The sequence below is a fragment of the Homarus americanus genome, unplaced genomic scaffold (genome assembly GCF_018991925.1).
Source record: "Homarus americanus isolate GMGI-L3 unplaced genomic scaffold, GMGI_Hamer_2.0 scaffold48226, whole genome shotgun sequence".
Classification (NCBI taxonomy): domain Eukaryota; kingdom Metazoa; phylum Arthropoda; class Malacostraca; order Decapoda; family Nephropidae; genus Homarus; species Homarus americanus.
In genome coordinates, this window is record NW_024730579.1 from 216 (window position 1) to 16,549 (window position 16,334).

Here is a 16,334-nt window from a genome sequence, read left to right on the forward strand (position 1 = left end):
ATCCTTTTGAATCGGAATTTATCTAATTTAAAGCCATTTGTTCTAGTTATTTCGTTATTACTGAGCTTCAGAACATCTTCCATTTTACCCTTGTTAATACTTCCCTCACCTCTATCATATCTCTCCTAACTCTACGCCTCTAATGAATGCAAGCCTAAGCTTTTCAGTCTTCATGGAAGGTTTCTAATATTATGGATCATTTTGTCATTCTTTTGTACTCTCTCCAAAGAATCTATGTCCATTCTATAATAAGGACACCAGAATTGAACCGCATAATCCATGTGTGGCCTCACTAATGCTAGGTAAAGTTCAAGATAACGTCAGCAGTTCTGTTACTCACAGACCTAGATATGAACCCAAGAACCTGTTTGCCTTGTTGCGAACGCTAATACATTGTTTTAGGTTTCAAGTCGTTGCTAACAAATACACCTAGATTTTTTCACAATCTGAGTTTTCTATTTCCGTGTTACCTAGTTTATACTTAACGTTTGTATTCGTCTTCCTATCTGTAGTACCTTGCATTTATCAGTATTAAAATTCATTTATCAGTATATGTACCTAAACTCACCATATGGGGAGTGTGTTTCATCACACGTCAACCCTTAGATCAGCAAGTGCCATGATCGATAATTACCAGGTGAAGTTAACCCACAAGTACTGTCTGTGGAAGGTGACGCGTGTGTTGATGGACAGACAGGTAGGAGAGGGTGTGGTAACGTGTCTGATGGCAGCCCGCATATCTTCTCGTGCGTGCGTGTGTGGATAGGAAAGAGGGCTGTGGATGAGGTTGGGTAGATGGATGAGTATGTGTGTGTTTGTGTACGTGTGTGTGTGTAAAAGAATGGATGCACATACATGGTTGTGTGTGTGTGTTTGTGTGTGAGTATGTGCTAAGAGAATGGATGCACAAACTAGTACATGGTTTTATGTATGTGGGTGTTTGTGTCTTCTCAAGAAAACCGTCAAAATTACTTTTCCTCTATTCATTCAAGAAGTATGATTCCGAGGTATGTTTGTATGCATGTACTATACGCGAAAAATGCAGCCCTTTAAACCCGATAATACAACAAGCCAATTTGGCTCTCTTTATAAAAAACTGGTGAAAGGCGTAATAAATATGCTTCTCGGTATTGAAGTCTTCATATTTTTTTTTCACAAAACTGAGTGGCTGGGAATGACGTAATGTAATGTGGCCCCGCCCACCACCGATCTGCCAATCAAGTGGCCAGCACAACAAGCCCCGCCTACCGCTCCTCACCCCTAGGCTACTTGTATGTCAACACCCAGATCCCGATTTTTTAAACGGAAGTAGCCACCCGGCACAGGTCATTGACCCACATCGGGGCCTGGGGAGCGAAATGTATTAATAATAATAATAATTCATCGTAAATAAAATTTACAATAACAAATAAAAATTGAAAATAAAACAATAAAATAAAGATAAAAATAATATATAACAACGCTGTAATAATAATATAATATTAATAATAATAATATTATTATTATTATTATTATTATTAAAGAAATAACAATATATATATATATATATATATATATATATATATATATATATATATATATATATATATATATATATATATATATATATATATATATATATATATATATATATACTGAAAGGAAAAGAAAACACGAAGTTCCCAAGATGTGAATTACAGGCCTTGGGAACTTCGTGTTTTTTTACTCTACAGTGATTTACTTGCTATATATATATATATATATATATATATATATATATATATATATATATATATATATATATATATATATATATATATATATATATAATTTTTTTTTGCAAGTGGAAACAATATATGTATGTTGTGTTGTCAAAGTAATAGAAACAATTGAGCCCTGCAATTAGTGTGTAAATGAGAAAGTTAGATCAGCAACCTGGGACTTGGTCACAATTTTCGTGATATGGGGCAGCAGGGTCTACCATTAGACAACAAGTTATGCTTCCAATATCTTCCCAGGCCGTAGTACCTCCTGTTTGGTAGCTGCCTACTACCTGCAAAACCTTTGTATTTCTCTTGTTCTGCTATTTATTGACTTGTCAACCAAGAGTCTTGGCTTTCACAATCATGGGAATTAATGGTCTTTTAATCTTCAAAAGTCTGTGCAAACATGTCTATCAGTCTATTTTTTCCTGAAAGAAATTTCCTTCAAATTGTATTAGTTGTTTTCTTGTGTGAATTGAGTTAATGACTTAGTTGGTGAAGCCAAGGAATGCACAAAGCAACAACATTTCCTGTGTTTGTTCTTTCATTTTTATTACGAGATTATTGACTATTAATATTTTTCTCAGTTCTCACGTATAATTTTATCCTTTCACTGTTCTTGTCCCTTATTTATATTCCTGACCCTCCTTTTCCTTGTCCATTCACACCTTTTCGTCATCTTCACCTCTTTCCTTTTCAATAACCATCCTAGTAAAGAAATATAGAGATTATCCAATAACTTAATTTGTACACCTAAAATGAGACACCCCAGTTTATTTCTGAAGATTAACCACCGTAAAGCTAACCTAGTTTAACCTATCCTAATCTAACGGCAAACTTAACCTAAGCTAACTAACCTAACCTACCTATATATCAATTAAATCTATTTTGGGCTACAATCAGAACTTTTTGTTTATATTATTCTGGATACTAAGCCCTGAGAACAGTGTCCAATAGTAAATATCTGAACCCCTTGGTACGATATCTGAACTAGGTACGATATCTTAATGAGTACGATATCTTAACTCCTGGTATGTATTACCCCTGGATACGATGATTTAACCCCTTTAATGACCACTGAGAGCGATGCCTTATTGAATACACTAGGTAGAATGACATTTTCTCATGATAATTCTTTTTTCTTGTTTATATTCTTTTGTTTTTTTACTATCTTTAGGCTAGACCATAATAAAACCAGCTCTCAGCATTACTCGTCAGAATTACACTGAGACTATAATACTTGTAGTAACGAGTTAGGAAACAAGTTAATGGCCGTGAGTTGTAGCCCATCAGACTAAGGAGTCTGGCGTAAACTTCATATTTTTTTTTATGTGGCCTCGAAATCGAGGATGGCCGGCCCAGGCCCCCCTAGGCGTGAATTTGTTAAGGTGTAGAAACTGCTTCAATACAACAACCACACCCTAAGTAACCAGCTGCATGACACAGTGTCACGGAATAGTAGAAGACTGGACAGCTCGCCAACTGCACTGGCTAACCATTACCACGAACACGATCCGCAAAACGATTTACAGAGGTTCCAATTACTGCAGATTGGACAAGCAAATCGAAAAAGCTTATTCGTAGTTTCACCTTGCCTGAGGATCGAACTCGGGTCCTCTTGCTTGCAGGCGAAGAGACTGACAGTACACCGCAAGTCGCTAACTCACTTCTGTTAGACGCGTGTTTACAACTTCAGACTCATTAAAAATTTTCTTTCTAACTGTTCTAAGTGACCGTATCCGGGTAGTTGAGTCTCGGTATATTGTGGCTGCTATCTTAGACGTTCTCTTTTCTGTTTTACTTTTACCTACTTTTATCCTCTTCACCAAAGATCGGCTCGGCCGCGGGCGATCGTCACGTCTCTGTACGCACTGTTGGCATACTGGGCATGCACCGGTTCCTGAATGTACCTGAACCCGCTCAGTGTTGGTCAAGTCTGGTCTTGAAAGAGCTCACACTCGGTGCCGTCACAATACTTTCTGTTAGATTGTTCCAGGGTTTTAACCCTCACTCCAAAATTTACCCTCAGTTTTCTGGACTTGCGGCTTCTTATCTTGAGCTGTGACCCTTGTGGGGCGAGCATCAACCAGCTCAAGTAAGGACACTCGACTAGTATTCCTTGAGATGCTTATACACCTCATTAGGTCACCTTGCCCGTCTGTGTATAAGCGAGGCAATTCAGGCGCTCCAATCTCTCAGGGTAACCGAGGTGCAGGGCAGGCACCAGTCTGGTGGCCCTCCTTTGATTTTCAACCAACTGATAGTCCTTAGCATATCTCGGGGACCAAACGGGTGACAGTACTCAGATGGAAGTACTTCATTCTTGAAGATCGTTACGAGGGACGGACCGTCTAGATATCTGAACGACCTTCTTATAAGACCCAATAATTGATTTGCCTGATTTACCTTCTTCAATGGCCGAGAACTTCAGCTCATTGTCAACATACACACCTGGTCCTTCTCCATTCAGTCTCAAATAGTGCAGTTTCTTCATCCTGTTGGGACATATGATACACCTCCTTACTGGTACGCCCAGGTGCATCTCTTACACTTCGTGACATTGAATCTCAAGCCATTTATTCGAACATTCTTGGAGCCCACAGAGGTCTGCAGCTCTTCATAGTCCGCTTGGTTCTTGATTTCCCGAAATAACTTGGCGTCACCGGCAAACATTTGTATGGAGGGTGTACAACGTCAGGCATGTTTTAAAACAAACAAACAACAGGGGCCCAATACGCCCTGTGGTACCCTTGTGACAGGTACGTATGATGATTTCGTGCCATTAATCACCACGCTTGCGGTCATGTAGAAGTCTTTCCACTAGGACATTTCCCGAATTCGTACCCTTCCAGTTTGATTTTCAGCCTTTCGTGGGGTACACTGTCGAAGCCTGCAAAATCTAGGTCCAAATATCAATACCTGAGCAATTTGTAAAGCACGAGCGGCATAAAACCGTGTGAGTCTATACACTAATCTTATTCCCTACTGGGATAAGTGAATATATATGCATAAATCACTGTAGTGCGCGTGATCCAAGTATACAGTAACCACAAACAAACAAGAAAAACACACATATATATATATATATATATATATATATATATATATATATATATATATATATATATATATATATATATATATATATATATATATATACAAGTAAATCACTGTGGCGCGTGATTAGGTATATGCTGATTACAGGAAAGAAGAAAACACAGTATATATATATATATATATATATATATATATATCTGTAAAAAATCCATTTTCATTGTGGATTTACATAAATATATTTATATATATATATATATATATATATATATATATATATATATATATATATATATATATATATATATAAAATCACACGTTTCATTGTGGATCTACATAAAAAAAAAAAAAAATATATATATATATATATATATATATATATATATATATATATATATATATATATATATATATATATATATATATATATTAAATGGCAGATCGATGAGTTCACTGGCGTTACCTTCACGATTTTGAGCTAATATTCTCAAAGGGTTACAAGCTGATTTTCTTCGTAACTGGAGATGAGAAGAACGCACACATCTCTGCTTTCCTCTTGGCCACTGGTCGGCCTTTAAGCCGCTTGGGCGATCGGTCAGGTCTCTGTTACGCACTGTTGGCAAGTACTGGGCATGCATTGGCTCCAATGTTCTGCTGCTCCATTGTTGGTTTAGTCTGGTCATAAATGAAACTCACACACGGTGCCGTCACAACATCTCTAGATTGACCGGAGTTCACAGCTCTCCTCAAAACTGTCGCCCAAATAATTTTCTGGACTTGGGGCTTCATTAACTCACCGGTACTATGACTTAGCTTCCTGAGTAAGCTATCTTAACCCCTTGAATACGATATCTTAACCCTTGGGTACGATGATTTAATTTTTGAGTACTACGTCGACGCTTTGAGCACAATTCCCTTAGGTACGATGCCGTATTGAATACACTGACCTATTTCCTTGAGTAAGAACACATGACATTGTATCTCAGAAGTTATGTCATGGGAATCAAGGAAGCAATTATTTGTTCTTGTTGTTTACATTCTTTTGTATTTCCTATCTTTAAGCTAAACCATAATAAACTTCTATTAAATCACCCTGCAAATGCAGGCGTTCTCATCGATGTGGGTACCTGAGGTGCCGTAGTGCAGGCACCAGTCCGTTGGTCCTCTTTTGGACATTCTTAATCAACTAACGTCTCTAATATCTCGGGGACCGGACGGGTGACGGTACACCAATGGGATCGCTTCATTTCTGAGGAGCGTATATGAACGACCCTTATAAGATTACTTGCTTTATTCATTCACCTTTATCTCACGATGGTCTGAGAACTTCAGTTCATTGTCAACATAAGCACCCAGATTTTTTCCCCATTTGGTCTCCATTAATGATGTGTCTTCGTCATGTTGCAACATGTGATATGTCTCCTATTATTTATTGGTACAACCTAGGTGCATATTTTTGCATTTTATGACGTTGAAGTTTAACAGCCATTCCTTTGGCCTCCTAAACCCCAACGTCTAATCTTCATACCTTGCTAAAGCCGACAGAGATCTTTCTGTAACCTTCATAGTCCTTTGGTTTTAATTACTCTCAATAACTTAGCATATAAGATAGAAAAGAACAGTATTGGCTTAAGTATATTTGGGACTTGTGGGTGCTGGGGGGTGTGCTTTTCTACATACGTTCAGCGTTTTCCTGTTGGTTTCTTTAATAATTATCACCTAAATTTCCTCATGTTATTAGGTTAATAAAGTTTATGATCCGTTGCCCTCCCAACAAGCAGTGCCGTGAGCTGCCACTCCCAGCCTTTGCTCTGCTAGGAAGAGCGTCATCTCGTTGCCAGCCTGCTGTCTCGCCATTGACTTAGTAGTTAACTAGTCTGCCAAGAACAGCTAAGACGCTTTTGTTGAGGCAGTAACTCGTAATGCCAGGCAGGAGAAAGAAAGTAACAGAGGGTAACAGAGAGTAACAGAGAGAGGAAAGGGTAGCAAAGAATGGTATATAAAAAAAGAAAGGAGAGTAGCAAGAAGAAGAGAGAGAGGAAAGAGGTAAAGAATGGTATATAAAAAAAAAGAAAGGAGAGTAGAAGAAAGAGAGGAGAAGATAGATAGAGATTTAATACTTCATTCCTCTCCCAGGGTATGGGGGATGTCAGACGCGTCGGTTAGTTTGTTGCACTTGTTCTTAGCCGCGTACAGTGGGGAAACTTTTATTCAGAATTTCATATTGCCTTATTTTCTTTTTTATCTAAAATTCCATAAAATTTCTATTAACTTAATATTTTTCCCCAAACCGCCCTAGAAACAAATACCGTATGACATGACTTTGCCATGAAAAGATTTCTGTCTTATAAACTCATTTTATCATTTAGAAATTCAATCGAAAACTAAATTTTATATATTATGTAGAATATTTGGTTATATAAAATGTTTTACCTAATTTCATTTGTATATTTTTGTGTTTGAGAAGCTAGAACTTGATTTATGTCTTATTATAAAATTTACCAGCTGTATACCAAATTTTATCTTTCTTCTTAAAATATCTATATCGTCAATCGTCTTATCATCATCAAGTTTTCCTTTCCAAGTTAAATACAGTCGCCTGCACTTATACCTGGTACAGTGGCTGGCACGTTTTGTGAGACGTGGCAACTCTGTGAATACTTATCTATCATCTTTAGTCTCTCCACTATTGCGAGGTTCCTTGGGCAATTCCGGGAGTTTAGATGGGATGTAAACAAACAGAGATACCACGTCTCACAAAACGTATCAGCCACTGTACCAGGTATAAGTGCAGGCGACTGTACATCGAGACCTTTACACTGACACTGAACTATTTAGGCAGCACCTCATATACCTTTTTAACAACCTAGAATTTTCCTTGATTCTTCACTATGTAGTCGTTATCTAATGAAAATAACTTCCTTAAAAGATCAAACCATCGTTCTTAAGAGATCAAACATTTTTTAAAGGATCAAACATTGTTCTCAAGGATCAAACAATGTTCTCAATGGATCAAACATCGTTCTCAAGGATCAAACATTGTTCTCAAAGGATCAAATATTGTTCTCAAAGGATCAAATCATCGTTCTCAAGGATCAAACATTGTTCTCAAAGGATCAAACAATGTTCTCAATGGATCAAACATCGTTCTCAAAGGATCAAACATTGTTCTCAAAGGATCAAATATTGTTCTCAAAGGATCAAATCATCGTTCTCAAAGGATCAAACATCGTTCTCAAAGGATCAAACATTGTTCTCAAAGGATCAAATCATCGTTCTCAAAGGATCAAACATCGTTCTCAAAGGATCAAACATTGTTCTCAAAGGATCAAACATTGTTCTCAAAGGATCAAGTTCTCAAGGATCAAATATTGTTCTCGAAGGATCAAACATCGTTCTCAAAGGATCAAATATTGTTCTCAAAGGATCAAATCATCGTTCTCAAAGGATCAAACATCGTTCTCAAAGGATCAAATATTGTTCTCAAAGGATCAAACCTTGTTCTCAAAAGATCAAACATCGTTCTCAAAGGATCAAGCATTGTTCTCAAAGGATCAAACCTTGTTCTAAAGGATGAAACATTGTTCTCAAAGGATCAAACCTTGTTCTCAAAAGATCAAACATTGTTCTCAAAGGATCAATCATTGTTCTCAAAAGATCAAACATTGTTCTCAAAAAGATCAAACATTGTTCTCAAAGGATCAATCATTGTTCTCAAAGGATCAAACATGATTCTCAATGGATCAAATCATCGTTCTCAGAGGGTAAATTGTTGCTCAAGTCCCTTTCCTTCTTTCCTAAATCCCAGTACGGTATTAAGTTTTGCTTCTAGATGTCATTAAACTATATTTTTCACGCAATACAAAGTAAATTTTATATGATTTAGCGATAAGCTGTGAAATTCGCCGTAATGCTGAAAGTGAAACGCCGAGATCAGTGCTGGTCCCATATGCTGTATCGATTTTTTTGTTTAAGTATTCTTTGTGACTATGTGGAGCTGTAAGAATGCACTTGATTGATTGGTTGATTATAATTAGCGCTAAAATTAAAGCAAGAAAACAGTATCAAAATCATAATGAGACTACCTTTTCTCTGTGTTTTTCATGTAGTAACTCTGTATAGTATAAGTAGTAACAGAGAATAATTTTAATGCTACATTTGTTCACTAGCATTTAAGTTTTAGCTGTAAGTCTTTCAGTTAGATACATTCTTACATTTTGAAATAATTAAGACGAATATTTATCGCATGAACCTCTGAGATTGAGTATATAATAGCATAAACTTACCGAGCGAACTTTTTTTGTTACATACTTCTTAAATGTCAACGTTTGTCTGTTTCCTCTCACATTTCCTCCAGGAATAATTCTGAAAGTACTAGATGTGTACAGAATTCCTTGATTTTTGTTGTTACAGTCTATGAAAGTTACTTATCCTAAACATAGGTTTGCATTCCATAATATTCTAAATATAAATATAATCTTTATCACGAACGCTGTGGCGACGTGCGTTCGAAAGTTCCATGCGATTCTACCTGCAGTTAAAAGCATAGCGAACATGGTTAAACATAGTTATGTGGCTTAAATGATGGAGTATAGACCAATGTTGGAAAGTGTTACCTCCAGGTCTTTATGACTCAAATATCAAGGATTTTGTAAACACTCCGGCACATCTTTACATACGTCGCTGTTGAAGCTTCCATAAAGACGACTTCTATTGCTAAAAGTGGTTTTATAATTTCATTGTTTAAGGTCAACAAGAAGATAATATATTATCGAGGCAATACTATATAAATTACATCAATTTTATTAAAAGATTCTCATGGAAAGGATATATTTAGGTCGATACTCTAGTAAACCATTATTAAGGAATAAGCGAATGTTTTGTAGATGCTCTGAAGTAGGCTATATTTTACGCTGTGCAAATCCAATTGTTTTTATAGTTAGGCCGGAGAATCAAAACCGATAATGATCGTTAAGTGTGTAATAAGGAAAGGCTAGTTGACGTAAAATTCAACTTCACCTTCTAGCTGGTTTCAAATTGCCAGCAATTCGAGATTTCTAAAGTCGGATCCTCTTTGAGACACTTAATATAGTTGTATTGCAGATATTAACTTGGAGGTCATTTGCTACTGTGATTAGGATGTTTATGCTTTGCATAAATATTAAAAGGGTTGCAAAGGCAGAGATGTCTTTCATTGTTCGTTGAAAGACCGCACGCCTGGCAACGAAAGCACATTGTACCATTTCTGTGAACACGCGACTGTCACTGCGATACCAATCAGTGTTTTATACTTTCACTCTCCTATTTCATATAATTATTTAGTTCCTAAGTTTCCCACTAGGTATTTGTAGAGTAGAACATGATTCGCGCACTGTGGTAAACATCCGGCTGAGTTGCGCACTTAAGAGTTGGTCTGGTGGGCTGTTGCATCTGCTTTTCCCGAAGGCGCGTTGATTCCAGGAAAGCTCTTCAGTACTACCAAGTGTCTTTCCTAAACCTTGGTTATATTCTCCTAAAACTACTGGGATTTCTCAATAAGATATCATATAATCCACAAAAATCATAAATTATTATTTTTTCAGCAAATGACATCTGTTTGGTTTTCATATCATTTGTAGAATATATGACCAATCATGTGGTACCTAAAGTGACTGGCAATAGTGAATGTATTGCAGTAGACATGTTGATATTCCCGGGATGGAGGTGTGATACTGAGGCTCTTCTAAAATAACAAGTAGGTCCATTAACATGAACTGAAATACGGAATAAATTCAAGAATACTTTATCTAAACACTAGAAAATGATAGGATACACAAATTACAGGAATTGAAGGTAAGATACATTTCCATACATTAACGCCTACTTGTGCACTATTGCTGGTGGTTCAGTTATTGTGTTCGCACATTTAGGTTTTGCAATAATTGTTAATGCCGTAAGATGTCGGTAAAGTTAATGGATTAATTGTTGCTGGAATAAAATGCTAATACAAAGTGTCAACTGTTTCACGTATTGAGTAAGATTGTCTAATTGATTAGTGGCGGTACTCAGTTAGATTACTTGCGAAACTAATGATGAATGTTGAAACAAGTTTTATGTGTGTAGACACAATTATGTTTTACTAGAGTATTTACGCGCTCATGTACACACATGCATATAGATAATCTCTCTCTTCTCTCTCTATATATATATATATATATATATATATATATATATATATATATATATATATATATATATATATATATATATATATAACCCATACATCACAAGCTCGTTTCACTTGTCGTTGATGCTTCTCAAACAAGAATATTTAGTCTTCTTAAATTTAACAACATTTGTTTTCAGTTTTTAATATCCATTGGGAATTAGTAAACTTTATGCGTAACTACAAATTTGATATGTTTACAAACCAAGCTTTATTGCCGTCGTTGTCGAGAATAAACCAAAAAAATACTTTATTAAGTAAAGTTGGGATTTGTTACTTGATCACCTTAATAAATAAACCCTTATATAGGTCGTCAATGTACTTTTATAGCCGACATGATTTTCAAAGCTGGTCAAAAGGCTGAAGGAATACTAGGAAACTCTGTATAGGAGCTCCAAGACATGCGCCCGAACCCGACAGCAACAGTGCGCTAATGCCAACTCACAGATTTCACCTTATTTAACTGTAATATTTATATTGACACTTACACTAATTAAATTATATATAAAAAAGTAATATTGTTCGAAACTATCTTGTAAATGTTTATTGAGCCATTAATATTAAATAGTATAGATGTGCGCACGAAACATGGCACTGCAGGAGTCACGTGACCAAGTGCCTCCCAATATATGGTAAAGTTTCCACGAAATGTGGTGTGTTTTGATGAATCGATTCTGAGAACATTTCTACTGGGAAACAATAATTGTCTCTGAGATATCGCTGTGACAGCATCCACCACTGCAAGCTTCCTTCGTAGATCACAACAGGTAGGTGTTAGGGTTAAAGGCGTAAGGCGGTGAAATGGGCGTGAAGTGTTGGGCGTGAGGGTGGCGAGCCGAGTGCAGCGTCCATGACTAGTGTAGAAGACAAATAAACAAGAGTGAGGTAGCTTGATCCTCCTTCACACTGACAATCCACCATCGGGGCGCCGTCTTCACGCTCATCAACCTCCACTTTCTTAGTAAGTGCGTGAGTGCCATGTGCTTGCAAGCTGACATGTTTGACACATTGAGCCATTCAATGTGACCTTGTATACCAAACTTAAACGTCCTGATATTGACGTAAATGATTTATATATCAGGATGTGATTTAGTAACTGTTTTCCTAGAAGACAACAGTTGGTGGTGTGTTATTGTGACTTAGTGTACTCCAAGAGATGTTAAACTTTTCTAGTGTAGAAATTACCTAGATTTGGAAGGCTTGTGTATATATTGCCATTCATAACCGTACATTGGCAACTTATGGTTCTATACAATAATAACTGAATGAGAATTGTCTATACTGTATTAAGAAACGAGTTGAAAAGGACTGTTATATATTTAGGAGCAGCAAAAGCTAAAATGTAATACTACGGCTGCATATTAAAAGTTTCATGGATATTGCTACCAGAAAATCTTTGATAGGCAAACCTTGACTGTGTAAGAAACTTTCAAGGTGGCTGAGGTTTGTGGTTAATGGAAATTGGGTAGTTGTAGAATAAGGGCACTACCTAGGTATTATAGTGAAGGTCATCCAGCGGATTTCAAGTTTAGGTTAGGGTTAGGTTAGGTGGTAAATTCCAAAAGCAGAAACCACAATTCATTTTAATTGCCAAAAGAACGCTTTTGATTGGCCGCATGACATGTACTGGGACACATGTGCATGATGATTTATGAAGAGAACATGAGGGAGGTCGTAGGCGATAATGGAATTAAATAGAGAAAGATTTGGCATGCTCTATCTCCGTATTATACTTTCTCGACGGTAATGTAAAAGAGGAAAATTAACTTAAATTAGACGTCCTTCTAATATGATAATAGAATTGGGGTAAGAATGTTGTGTGAACTACTATAAAAATACCAGTTAGGTTTTAAATTACAAAGACTGAGAGAGAGTTTATGTACACAGGGTGACCTTACAAAACATGAGGTCAGGTGACATCCATTAATCCGACATCAACCACACAGCAAACATAAGAAGAGTTTATAAGAGCGGGCGACATAACTAGTCATGTCACGTCAGGTAAAAAATATGAGACCCACTAATCTTCTATCATACAACTCAGAATTAAACAGCATACAATATTAGAACAACATCTGAAAGCAGTGCACTTTTCGTTCATATAAGGAACAATAATCATCCCATAGATTGGGAAAACAGTTTAGAAGTGTATAAATCATCATGGTCACAGAAAGACTTCTAGTTGAAGCAAGTTTGATTAGAGAAATGTATTCTTTAAACCTAAGTGATGGTCAGTACAAAACTGATAATATGTTACACAAATTTTGTCAGTGGCCCTGGTTAAAAATGCTTTGAAAGCATGTAAGGTAGATGTATGATAGATGATTAGTGGGTCCCATATTTTTTACCTGATGACATGACTACAGGGAGGCTATAACTAACGAATTGGTTCCAGAACCTCGTCATATAGCATTCGCTCATATAGGATTAATCCGTTCCAGGCCCCCAAATACAACCACTTAACACTGAAAAAATTCTGAAATGTAAAAAGGTATTTTATCTTACCTTAGTGTTATTCAGCATGCAGGTTCAAACACTCACAGCACTATCACTTCCACTGGGAGTCTTGGCTTTAAGGTCCTCAAACAATTGTTTAGCCTTCTCACAAATTATAGCTTCACTAATGTTACCACCTGCCATTTTCTCCTATCCACACTAAGAGTAAATTTTCTATCTCTTCAATCACATTACACCTTGCTTTGCTAAGTCTAAAGATTCCTTAGCCACTTGCACAGTTTTAACTCCTCTTTATTCTTCAAATCGTACATATAGTCGATTTAGCCATCCCATACATCACTAAGTTTCAAATGCTTCCATTCTCACGCTTTTATAATTTCTTAATTAGTTTCAAGGGTTATTAGCTTTCTACTCGCTGGACAATTCATTGTTACAATTGTATACATGTATAACAAATAGTTATACAAATAATGTGAATTTCACATCAAAAGACGAAATTTCAACAATAACAGTGGTGCACTTACTAATGAGACAAAGATGCGCCTTGACGCTCTTGTTGTGGATGCGCACAATATTCATGCGCCCAGGCAATAGTCCCGTATTCATCCAAGATCTGTAGGAGTTGGCGTTCAATAGCATTCTCAATTTTGTAGGTAAAACCGTTCGTTATAGGAATATTCAGTAGGATCCGTTCGTTATAGCATACCCCACTGTAGTTATGTCGCCTGCTCTTATTATCTCTTCTTATGTTTGTGTGTGGTTGGTGTGTGGATTAATGGATGTCATGTTTTTGACCTGACCTCATGTTTTGTAAGGTCACCCTGTGTACATCAACTCTCTCAGTCTTTGTAATTCAGTTGCCTCTGAAGATGTCTTGAATAAAGACGAAGCTAAGGTTCTCCATTGTTTCTTTTCCCTGTGTGATTTTATCGAGATTTATCTTATCCACGCTTCCATTGTGGATCTACATGAATTATATATATACAGGGCTGCCTCACTTATCGCAGCGTTACAGGCATGAACTCGTTAATATCTAAATTATATTGACAATTTCTCCCATAAGAAATACAGTGGGGTATGCTATAACTAACGGATCCTACTACTAATATTCCTATAATGAACGGTTTTACCTATAAAATTGAGAATGCTATAATCAATCTAAACTCCACAACTAACATTATTTAAATTTTTTTTTTTTTTTTTAATTTATTGTTTTTTATTACAAATATTAATGATATTTTATTTCGGGTTTAGATGCATATTTATGCACATTTTACAATTTTATATTATATTTTTCAGTGTTAAGTTGTATTTGGGGCTGGAACGGATTAATCCTATAGAATTCAACTAATGCTATAATGAACAAGGTTCTAGAACCAATTAGATTCATAGCATACCCCACTGTAATGTGAATAGGGGATACTGGCATCGCTGTGGTCACAGCGCCAGAGTTTAACACTTGTTTTACTCAATATATATAGAACATAAAATAGATAAAGAAACAAGGTAACATCAACATCTATCAATAACAAACACTTTGAGTTTATTTGGCATATATGTTTACAAGTACAGTATATTTACATGTTTGAGTGTGTGAGACGGTGAGTGTTTGAATGTTTGCGTGAGGTGTGTGAGGTAAGTTTTAAACGAGACTGTTAATTTTCTCTCTTATGTGCTGTGTTGCTTGCTTGCTTGGCGGCATTAGGGGAGAGGGGAAGGTTTATTGGGGTGAGAGGTAGGCTCTGAGCCACCCTCACTCTCACTGCCAGGGTCCTCAGCCACCTCACTTCCCTCACTGCCAGGGTCGGCAGCCACCTCACCTCATTTCAGCTGTCAATTTGCACTGAAAACTGTTGTTCTCCACTGGTTGAAGGCTGTGGTTCATTTGTTGAAGGCTGTGGTTCACTTGTTGAAGGCTGTGGTTCACTTGTTGAAGGCTGTGGTTCACTTGTTGAAGGCTGTGGTTCACTTGTTGAAGGCTGTGGTTCACTTGTTGAAGGCTGTGGTTCACTTGTTGAAGGCTGTGTCATTCGTTTGAAGGCTGTGGTCTTGAACAGCTGTCAAAAGCTGTGTTCTGTTTGGATGTACATGGGGTGGTTGTGCACCGGGCTTGATGGTTTGGCTGTGATAAATGCATCAAGTCTGTTTATTCTTCCTTTCTCCTCAACCACCTCGTAGTATGCTTGTATGTCTTTCTTGACATTGTGGATGATAGTGCAACTTCGGTCAACATTAGGGTCCATTTCTAATGCTATATCCATCGCCATCTCAAATGAAGAAATCAGCTTCCTTAGGTTCCGTATACAGCTAGGAGTTGTGTTGGAGTTTCATCTGCATCTCCTCCTGTTGCAAGTGGCATTTTCCCGCTGAAGCTCACCAGTTCTATCAGGTCTTCATTGGTAGTTTTTCATTGTAGAGTCGAGGAGGTCTTCAGCAGGCCATCCACTTCATCGAATCCAGCCTTTTTTGCAAGAGTCGCAATAGTCTTCCTTATTGCAGGCACTGAAGGAAACCAACGGTTGTGCACACACTTGGGCCACAGCTTATGCCACACCGTTCTTGTTCTGTTTGTGTTCTCATGAATCACTGATGTTTTCTTATGGTTTTGGTGTTATAGTGTTTTTCCAAAACTCCTGAATTGTAGGTTTCTTCCATCGGTCCCCTCACAGCTGCTCCATGATACTCTGAGTGTAAGGCGCCGATTGTAGAGATGATGTCATTCCATGGGTTGGCAGCTGCTGTTGGGAGGCAAAACACAACTTTAATGTTTTTAACCAGTCAACCATAGCTGGTGGATGACCTGCGCTGGTCGATCACCATCAGAGCTTTTTGCATCAAAATTATTTTATTATATGACAGTTTAATCGGACACATAG

The 16,334-nt window shown here is 37.0% G+C and overlaps 1 protein-coding gene across 1 annotated transcript in view; it reads left to right on the forward strand.

Annotated features, from left to right (window-relative positions):
* The first annotated feature begins 11,684 nt into the window (after positions 1 to 11,684).
* Positions 11,685 to 16,334, forward strand: part of LOC121867031 (signal transducer and activator of transcription 5B-like) — a 93,353-nt gene continuing 88,703 nt past the window's right edge. Inside the window, 1 exon segment of the mRNA XM_042366773.1 lies at positions 11,685 to 11,768. The gene's annotated coding sequence lies outside the window, so the exon portion shown is untranslated.